The sequence below is a fragment of the Pinus tabuliformis genome, chromosome 6 (assembly GCF_031772625.1).
Source record: "Pinus tabuliformis cultivar Carrire ecotype Pingquan chromosome 6, CPIR1, whole genome shotgun sequence".
Classification (NCBI taxonomy): domain Eukaryota; kingdom Viridiplantae; phylum Streptophyta; class Pinopsida; order Pinales; family Pinaceae; genus Pinus; species Pinus tabuliformis.
In genome coordinates, this window is record NC_142292.1 from 1,503,610,499 (window position 1) to 1,503,617,954 (window position 7,456).

Consider the following 7,456-nt stretch of genomic DNA (forward strand, 5'->3'; position numbering starts at 1 on the left):
AACAGTTAAAAGATGAAGGAAAGCAACCGGAGAGAGTGCATGCTTGACTGAACATTGTCTCAATGGGCCCTATTTTAAATTGTTTCTTGCCATTCATAATTTCTCGGGCATGTAATACATAGTTAACTCAGACAGCATACAACAAAACCCAAAGCTTCTATCATGATTAGCTATTTGGTTTCTCTATTTTACATAAACACGTATCGAGCTCTCATTTATCTCAATTTGATTCTATTGAATTTAAAATAGCAATTATTGTATGGTTAGATATGGTTGAAGTCACTGCCTGTCCATGCAGAATCGAAAAAAATGTTCTTTGTACTATCTAGGCAACTACCAATCTGTTGAGTTAAATGTTTCTGTACCTGTCTTGCTCAGAATGCTTGCATCTGTCCATCTCTGACTTGGCCTTTAAAATCAAATTACTGTGAGATAAAGTCTGGAGTAAGAGGAGACATAATGGAATAATGGCTTGTTGTAAAGGGAATTATCTATTTCTTTTTCATTTGTCATTCGGATTACGAGCTGCTGAGGAAACATGATCTCATTGATCTGTTTTTCAATGCTTGAGTCTACAATCCTATAGAGATCACCTTGCTAGTTCCACTTAATTTCATGGGAGGTGTATCAGAAACAGAAATGGCCGTGCAAACTATTACACTAAACATAAAATCAAAAAAACTGTACAGATGTTCTAGTAAACTAGCAATGGACGGAAAATGTCTAGATTTGCTATTCATAACCCTGACTAACATAAATAAGATGGAATTTTGATGTGAACGAATAACTTACTCATGATATAAGCGATCACCAAAGAAGAAACCTTGGCCACCGCAAAAGAGACCTTGACACTCCTTGCTCTGTTTTTGTTCAGGGCAAATTCCAGCAAAATTATCCCCACCCCACGCAGCAAGAACATAAACCCCGATGAAAGCCCTTCGATAATATATTGCCCTCTCACTCTTCCAGATTTGAAGACAACTGGTTTTATGTTCATGTGACAGGACCCTGCATGCTCCCAATGCCCAGTGGCTCGACGATGACATTGTAGATGAAGCTGAAGACCACCAAGAAATAGGTGGCCAAGATGAGGGAGAAGACAATCATCATTGAGGGCAGCGAAAAGGAGGGCACCTTCAGGCACATGCGGGGTACTCTAAGAGCACTATAAGGAAGCTTTAGGATGAGAAGCAAGGGATCCATTGAAGATGGTGATGATAAGTCTCTGCTTGATGATGCCAAGCTCTGGTGATGAACAGGAACCTCTGTCGACATTTTTCCAGTGACTACATTTTGCTCAGAGATGAAATTAATGACCGAATTGAGGATGAAGATTTAAGCTTTTGTTTTCCCTCCATCACTTGGGTTTTTGGTGTGACCCTAAGGTATTAGTTACCCAGCCTTTAGTTAGCCTAAAACGATGTTGCACGAATAATGAATCCGCTACTATAACACACAAACAAAATTCATCACTCCAATAATGTAAAACTAGATTAAAATTGGATTAAAATTTATCGAGAAAGAGGCATTTCAATAGCTTTTTATCCTACTTATATAAATGGGTTAAAATAATAGTCTGAAATAAATATTATCCCATAAAAATTGAAAAAGTGCATCGTGGTCGAAGTATGAGATACTTTGGATTTACTTCAAAATTTTATTGGAACTTTGATCCCTAGAATTTTGGAGAAATCAATTGCTACTATGACTTCAACTTAATTTAAATCAATATTATTTTATTTCTACTAAAATTTTCTAGAAACCAATTATTGACCATTGTTCATTTCAAATAAATGTTATTATGTACCTAAACTAGTATCTAAGGGTTTAGTTTCCACAGTGGTGGTTCAAGATTACATACATGTTAGCTAAATCCTAATAATATTATTTTGCAACAAGTTTATAAATTGATTCAATTGGTCTCATTTTTATGTTAATAATTCAATCACCTAAATATTTTTTGGTGAGATTGAAAATGGGGTTGTTCTTTAATGTTCACGAAACATGAGCCTAATATGTATTGCATCTGGCTTTATTTTAATATTATTCTTGATCATTATTTGAACAAACTATTTTGTCAAAAGAAAAACCTAGGTCTCCTTGTGTTGAACCCTATGAAAATCAATGGTAAGGCCATAGAGAATCTTTTTTGTATAATCACTAATGATGGGGGGCATACTTGTAAATAAAATATTAATATACTCGAGAGCTTAGAACTCATGGTGCTCCCATTGTAGATGAATTAAAACCCTAAAACATGTGTTCTAGTTTTGTCCCATGGCCAAATCTACATGGGCTTTAGCAAAGTGGGTTGCTAGTAACCCTTGCTAATATTAGATGGAATGCAACTTGTTAGGAAAACTTTTTCTTGAGGCCACAAAGTTTCATTCTTCTTGGATTCTTGTTCATGTTGAAGTGTTTTTCTTTTTGTGAAACAAATGCAATGAAATCTTATTTTATGATAAATAGCCTTCATAAACTTTCTCGTGGTATGATAGCACGCTAATTTGTATGAAACTACACTTGCAGATTATAATGCAAGTGCAAAGGATTTAGATAAAAGGGGTGTCTTTTTAGCAACTACTAGAATTAAAGGGTGTTGCACCTTGCAACATGAGTAAGGATCCCCTTGGCCCTTTCGCCACCTAGTCAAACTATTCTTAATGTGGTGATAATAGGTCATGTCACATGGTTAGTGGACATATTTGTTAAAGGAAGAGACACAAACACAACTAGCCTCCTTCTTTAGTGAATAACAACAAATTCTTGAGTATTATGTCAAGCATTTTTTTAGACATTGAAGACTCCTAAGACATGATCCTTTGGTTATTATTGGAGTATAGTCGAAGGGATAAGGCACAAAATTGAGTTGCCATGTTAGTGTAAGACATACATCCAATAGTTAGGTGCCAGGGTGTGCCAACACGTGTTAGGAAGTGTTAGGGAGTGTCAAGGAAACAAAAGGGAGAACTAGGTCAAATTAATGCATGGAAATGAATGAATAACAGTTTGTGACAAGAAGTGTCACTAAGTTCCAAGTGTGCTAAGGAGGGAGTGACAAGGTATGCTAGGCGGTGCTAAGGCTTGCTAGAGGCCAGGGAAACATGCCAAGATGTGCCAGGTGCCAAGGTGTGACAAAGAAGACTAGGGAGTGTTTGGGAGTTCCAAGGAAACATGAGGGAGCACTAGTTTCAAATGCATGGAAATGAATGAATAAGAGTGTCTAATAGGGAGTGTCATCGAGTTCAAGGTGTGCTAATGAGGGAGTGACAAGGAATGCTAGAGTGCCAGGGAGGCATGCCAAGATGTGCCAAGTGCTAAGGTGTGTCAATGTGTGCCAAGGAGTGTTAGGGAGTGTCATGGATAAACAAGGGAGAACTAGTTCAAAATGCATGGAAATGAATGAAAAAGAGTATGTGATAGGGAGTGTCAGTGAGTTTCAAGTGTGCTAAGATGGGAGTGACAAGGTCATATGCAGTTAGTGCTAAGGCATGCTCGAGTGCCAAAGCATGTCAAGGAGTGGTAGTGTGTGCTAGGGAGTGCCAAATCATGCCAAGGAATGCAAGGGATTCTAACATGTGCCACATAGTGCCAAGACAGTATAATACATGTCAGGTGAATGGCATGTCAAGATGTAAACTATGTTGCTTAGTTGTTTTACTGCCATGGTTAGATGTGAGCCTTGTCTTGGTAACTTGTTAAGTGGGATGAGTTGGTATTAGACATGAGTAGACTTAGATGAGTTACATGTAGGTCTTAGGTTAACAAAGCATGTGTTTAATTTCCATGACAAATGATAATTTGGGTTTGGTCTTAGAATCTTTGATGCAAACACACTCAAGTGCCGCAACACATCTACTTTAATGCACAATGAAATATACACACATCAAGGAATCAACTAATGTGCATGACAATTTTTTACTTTTCAAACCCTTCTTCATTATATTACAAACTATAATACAATAGGCTAGAGCTCCCATACTAGGGATCATGACCCTTTACAATCACATTGATACAAGGAATACAACTAGGGCTTGGTGTTAGTCCTTTGACAACCAGTCTATCCTGAACAAGACAACACTTGACCTACTTGCTGATGGTGGCCTGATCCAGGTGGATATTGGTGGTCACCTGCCTATTCCACCTAGACCTCCAGTTAGTTCCACCAGTTTCATTATTTCTAGCAGCATTTACTATTTTTAGTAGTTTTTTGGGTCCTGAATTTCCTCAGCAATTTTGACCCCCTAAATAGAGTTTCTTTTAGGTCTACAGCAAGCTCATCTTCATAGGCTGTAAATCCTTTAATACTCTAAGAGATATTTCTAACGAGGTATCATACGCACCAAACAGAGATAATATGACCAAATTATAATGACCTTGGGAAGTTGGCTGCCCAACTAACACCAACGGGGCCCACAAATGCTTGGTGTTCCATCTCTTAGGGTTAGGGTTTTGGTTGTTTAGGGCTTTCTCTTGTTGTTCAATAATAAAAATACCCTTGAGCCTTATTGTAACATGGTTCAAAGGCATGTATCCACCACATCTCTTCTCAAATATAAGATACCATTGCCTGAGCTATTTTATTTCTATTCTATCTGTAAGCATATTTCAATTCTTTGATATTAATGAAGTGAAGCTTTATTTCTACTGCATCTTTGTGTTTCTGTTTTTATCTGTATTTTGTTGCATTCCTGCATAAGTTCGGATTAGTGGTATCAGAGCAGTTTTCTCTTTCTCTATTTTTTTCTCTTTGCATGTCGCTAGTGAGGTCAGGGTATAAGGAGTTAGGGCTTGAACTGGTTGAACCTTTGCAAGACCAACTTCGCAAACCCCGACGAGATCCCATGGCAGAAGAAAAGAAAGACGAGGGAGAAAGAGATCCTTTCAAAATATTTTTGGAGGAAGCCCTTGAGCAACAAAGGAACGTGAGGATATATGAATAATGAACAATTCTGGATGTCAAGCTACTGTTTAGCTATTCCAATACAAGGTGTAGGAAGAAAAAATCTTAATGAAGCTAGTAAACAAATCTTCTTATAGAATTATCTAAAATAGGCATGTTTCACATTTTGGATAATCTCTCAATAACTGTTATCTTATATTCTCTTATCGCTGATTATAGACTAGTACAATGGCTTAACTTTATGTATTCTAAGGCAGCCAATGTCACATGTTTATCAGAATTTGAATTATGGGATTCATCCTACAACTAAATTAACATGTTATATCCATAACCAAAATCAAGAAAATGCTTTATAGAAGTAGTAGCTATATTGTAGATCTATGTTACAACCCACACTAAGGTAAATAAAAGAAAATTAATTGTGGATGCATTAGTAGCTAATATGGTGTTTAAAATAATTAATGAAAGTTTTGATAATGGAAAAGAGACGATATTAGTCTTAGACAGCACCCCACACATGGATCATTGACATCCGAGTCATTCCAATGCGATTCAAGGTTGTTAGTATTATGAAAAGGAAAGTTGCAAGGACGTGTTCCCTTGCTTTAGAGTAAAGGATTTTTCAGAATGGTAATAAAATTACAGATTTGGAAAGAGGATTTTTAGCTTCTTTAACAACCTCTATTTCAGCTTAAAGGCTTGCTGCAAATTAATTCATACTTGGGTTGTGGCTACTCTGGAAAATACTGCAAACCTGTTAACTGAAGACATGCTGGTATGGTGCTACTATGCTACTGCCTTTTACACTAGCAACTAGAAAAGAGATATTCCCAGAACATGTGATGAATGGTTAGCATTCTGAGGTCCTGACTCCTAAGTCCTGACCGGGCATGTTTCTTCTTTTTGAAGCTTAAGGAGCTAGGAGTAAACAACCCCATTAATGCCAAGTTATAAAGCAATGATCCAAGGGAGATTGTAACAACCACCATTTTTCCCTTTTAAAGGATCCTTATTTATGTTTCATATCACTGTAGCAGTGACAAGGACATTGCCTTGTTTGCAACAAGCCGAATTTCTCACTAATGATACATTGACAAAGATTTTTTACCTCAGAGATGTCCTCTTGTAGGCATGGCATGTTATAGAAATAGTATTCTAGCAGGAAAGGATCACAAGGATCCTTGATGAGAAGGTTCTTCAATATATGGAAGAATCTTGGAAAGAGTATATTCCACTAGAAGTTTGTGGATGCAGTTTGGCATATTATGGAAGCAAGCATCAAAGAATTTTACTAGTTTAGTTGCAGCATGAAGGCATAATTGAAGTATTTTATCATCTTGAGAAAGGAGCCTCATCATATACATTTTATTCAAAGAAAGAGGTAGTTCGTGAAAGAAGTTGACTAGATGTCAAAATGAAGGAAAGAGGTATGAACATATTTAGATAATAGCTCTTCTTTAGAAAGTAGAATTCATGTATTCAGAGATATGGTAGGAAGAGTTAGATGCAGAAATATATTTGAAATCATGTGCATGCTATGTCTTGGTCAAAATACTAGATGAAATATTTCATAAGGCCGACTCTTCCATATGGGTACTCGATGTATAGAAGCATGACGGTTGTGCATAAAATTTGGTGATATTGATCAACGTCTGATATGGTCTCTGTTAGGGTCCGGTGTTCCATAGTAATCCAGATTTGTTAATTTTTCAATTCAATCAAGGTCAAAAGCCAAATTTTGGTCTATACTAGCAAAATTTGCCAAGTTATCAAGAAAAGAGTATGAGTCACTGTATAGGTGTCATTTCTACTCCCACTCCAAAAGTGAATATATCATTTCATAATGGTAGGTCATATCCATATTTCATGAGTCTTTTGATTAATCATGGTCAGTCAAACCCAATCAATCATACTTGCACCTTCTTTCCTCAGAGATTGAGTCAAAATTCTGCTACTAGGGTTCTTGTTGTGCTTTCCCTTTTCCATGGTCCATAGCTTCATTCAAGAGTCAAAGGTATTCGTTTTAAGATTATACCTCATTCATCATCCTTCATTGACCATTCTACATCATTCCCCTCATCAAAATCCTTTCATTTCCTTATTTTACCAAAAACCCTAGAAATTTGTTGCACTTTTACCCTAGGTCTATGTTTTGACCTTTTCCTCCCTTTTCTCACTATTTTTGAGAAATTCCACTTCTATTATTTTCCTAACACCCATACCTATCCCCCATGTTTTTCCCATAATTTTTCCTACCTCTCTTCCCTCTCATTCCCTCCCCCTAAGTTGCTTCTCTTTTGCGTTGCGCTTTTACCTAGTCACCATGTTCTCGTCATATCTCTTAAACCTCACACCCATTTTCCATGAAATTGTTACAAGAGATGAATGGGATGAAATGAAAAAACCCCTTAAATTTTAGCTCAAAATGACACATGGTTTATGAGAAATGAGCCATCATCATCTACAGCCATTTTGGGATTTTCTCACGATTTGTGACTCTAATTGGGATGAAATATTTTGTGGAGATGAATTATCATGATATAAATTTCTATA

At 36.8% G+C, this 7,456-nt stretch overlaps 1 pseudogene; it reads right to left on the minus strand.

Moving 5' to 3' along the window:
• Positions 1–748: 748 nt before the first annotated feature.
• Positions 749–1,288, minus strand: LOC149264362 (uncharacterized; annotated as a pseudogene).
• Positions 1,289–7,456: the final 6,168 nt, after the last annotated feature.